This window comes from Triticum dicoccoides, chromosome 5A, assembly GCF_002162155.2.
Source record: "Triticum dicoccoides isolate Atlit2015 ecotype Zavitan chromosome 5A, WEW_v2.0, whole genome shotgun sequence".
Taxonomy (NCBI): domain Eukaryota; kingdom Viridiplantae; phylum Streptophyta; class Magnoliopsida; order Poales; family Poaceae; genus Triticum; species Triticum dicoccoides.
The window spans coordinates 568,653,878-568,657,050 of NC_041388.1; the positions used below are offsets into that span (position 1 = coordinate 568,653,878).

Genomic DNA, 3,173 nt, shown 5'->3' on the forward strand with positions numbered 1-3,173 from the left:
CGTAAACGTACCATCACTGTCATAGCAGACCAACTTTGCAAATTAACCACATGGAAACGATCGACAAACGCCAATCAATCTTGCACGGAAATCCAAGGTTTGCCTCCAAAAAAGAAAACACCAATGTCGTAATTTATGGACTTTCATCTCTGTCATAGCCATCCGATCAAGCTTTAGAACCAACTTCTCATTATTTAACGCTTGGCAAACTAAACTTCAACCTATATGCGTGCATGCATACATGCGGATCAAGTTAATCAAGTTAACCTTGTCATCGGCTATGATTTAGAAATGGTTATTTAACGGTCGCTTCCAGTCAAAAACTGCGAAGCCAAAACGATACGTTAGGTGACTATTAATGCCAAACGTAGAAGCTTTAGACTGACCATAGTGAGAGTAACTTCAAGAGTAATATCAGGTCAAACTCAGCAAATTTGTCTATATGACAATGAGGTAATGAGGAGAGAGGTAAATTGAATAACTTAGCTAGTTATTGCAACATCACATATCTCAAGACAATATGAGTCTATAACCTAACGAATAAACCTTTGCATGACATCACATATATGTTACTACCCACTATGAAGATAGTGATATAGCCTAGGGTAGGGTGTATGCTACCAGTGTAAGTTACTCTCCACTAGAAGAGCGGTATCTACTGATCTCCCAAGCATATAAATCTGGCACTCAAGTATTGGCTAGTTGGGCGTTGGATGACTAGACGTCTAGTCAGATCATGAGGGGTGTATCTGATCTGTGTAGCATCTAGCTAGGCTAGATGTTGTAATAGGCAGGGAGCAGTGACACGTCGTCAAAGCAATGTCTTTGCCGTTAGGGGTTAGCTGGTGAAAATGGCCGTTGTAAAACTTAGAATCTGTTTGGTTGGAGACTAGTGTGGCCAAGCCAAAGTGTGGCTAGCCACACAAATATGGCAAGCCATACAAGTGTGGCTGAGAAATTGGATGTCAAACTTTGGCAAAAGTAGGCAAAAAATTTGTCTCTATAACAAGTGAGCCACATGGGGCAATAAAGTGTGTCAAGCCAAAGTGTGGCAAAAACCAAACAAATGCCAACTAAACTGTGGCTACCAAATTTTGGCTTGACAAACTGTGGCTGGGAACAAAACAGCCCCTTAGCACGCAACTTCCAAGAAATAACTCTACGGACAAGAACTGGGCCTCACGTCAAAGTAACGACAGGAAGGTACACACTACACTAAATTACACAGGGCGCCGTGCGGTGCTAAAGAAGCTACTTACTTCTATATGTGGTGTAGTAGCACTGGGCTGGAGTGTTAAAGTGATGTCTTTAACATGTAGATGTAGGAGTATATAGTACTAGCATTAGTTGTTTCTTAGATGGATCGATCGATTGATATGGTAAATTCAGAGGGCTTGTGTGATTTGTTATCCAGTAATCTAGTTAAGGTTACACATAATCCAAACTCCAAAGGGGGCATATTAATCAGGAAATCCAGTAGTATATATAGATGGGTGAGCTGAAACAATCAACTGCATACTAGCTATAATCCGATTAATTAATCAATCGCCAGGTGCATGCATGCAACAACTTATTAAGCACCAGTACTACCTAGGGGTACTTGTTGTTTACAAGCTAGACGTATCCATTGTCCATGGCTCCATGCACATTTGCATATGGAATCTAGTGTTGGCTCAACTAGACTAGCTCGTCAGAGCTTGAGCGACAGGTCCATCTCCGCCACCGCCTCCCCGCCGGCCGCTGCGGTGCCAGCCCGGCCCGTCCCCATGCCCATCAGTGGCGCCATCGTCGCGGAGTCCGGAGCAGCGGGCGAAGCAGAGTACCCCACAGCTCCCCGCCGCCGGCGTGGAGCAAGCTGTGGACGGCCGTGGAAGAGGAAGCAGTCCCGGTGGCGACGGTTTCGGAGGGGACGTCGCGGCTGCGCTTGGCAAGGGTGCGCTCGAGCTTGTGCGCGTTCTGGTGGCCGCCGAGCGCCTGGGAGCTCAAGAACTTGCGGTGACAGTAGTTGCACGAGAAAGCCTCCTTGCCTGCGTGGTCGAGGGCCACGGGAGTAGGCGCGGGGGACGCCGGGCGCCGGGCGCCGCGCTGGTGCGTGGCCGTGTCGAGACGCAGGTCCAGGCTCACGCCGTGGAGCAGCAGCTGGTGGCGCGCCTCTGCCTCTCTCTCCATGGTGGACGGCCGGAGCTAGCAAGGCCGCGTGTGTGTGGATCAGGAAGGAGGAAGGAGCAAGCAGTGGTCCGGGGGGGTGGTCTGAGCAAGCGATCGCGTTCGCGCTCGCCGGACGGATGGTATATAAACAGGAGGAGTGAGGCCGGTGGACCGGGCGGCTCTGTACATTGCAGCGTAGGCATGCATCAACCAGTTCCCACCGTACTGCAGTGCAGTGTACAGCTTCTTCTTCTTCTTCTTCTTCTTCTTCTTCTTCTTCTTCTCTCTCTCTCTCTCTCTCTCTCTCTCTCTCTCTATTTTCTTGGAAAAATATATACATGCATCAGAAGCAAACAAATACTCCTACTTACTATACACAACTGGATGTGAAAGAAGATCCAAATGCCATGAAAAAGAAAAGCGGCAGACAATAAAGAAGTGTCGCCTCTCCCTGGGTGACGCCAGGGGCCCCGAAACCCTAGCGCCGCCAGCACCCTCAAGCGCCTCCTCCTGCCGCCGGCGCGGCGGCGTGGGCTGCGGTGGCGGCGGGCCCGGTGCCGAAGGCATCTGGGCAGGTGGACGCTGTGGATCTCATCTAAGGCGGCAGGGGCGACTCCTCTCGTGCGATCCGAAGGCGGCGGCTGGGGCAGGGACCCCAGGCCGTGCGGTGGTGGCCGGAGCACCATCGCCGGCGGAGCGGCGGCCCTGAATGGACGGCGGCGGTGGCAGCGCCCCATCCGACGGGGTGGGTTGTTCTGGTCGGGATGGTGACTGCGGATCCAACGCCCTATTTGGATCCATCGCGGGAAGGCCTTCTGCCGACCGGCGGCGCATGGAGGGGCCGGTGAGGAGATGCCGGATCTCTGCTGCAATACCGACAGCGACGTACGTCTTCGTGGTGAGGTTCCGCTCGGTGCCAGCCAGCCGCGAGGTCGGGAAGACGTGGCTTCCGGTGAAAATCGCGCCTGACTGCGGTTTTGGCGGACGATGACGGCGTCTCGAACGTCGTTCCCTTCTGAAGGCAT

General features: G+C 52.0%; 1 pseudogene; it reads right to left on the reverse strand.

The window, feature by feature from the left end:
- Positions 1-1,519: 1,519 nt before the first annotated feature.
- LOC119297908 lies at positions 1,520-2,444 on the reverse strand (annotated as a pseudogene).
- Between the last annotated feature and the right edge of the window lie 729 nt (positions 2,445-3,173).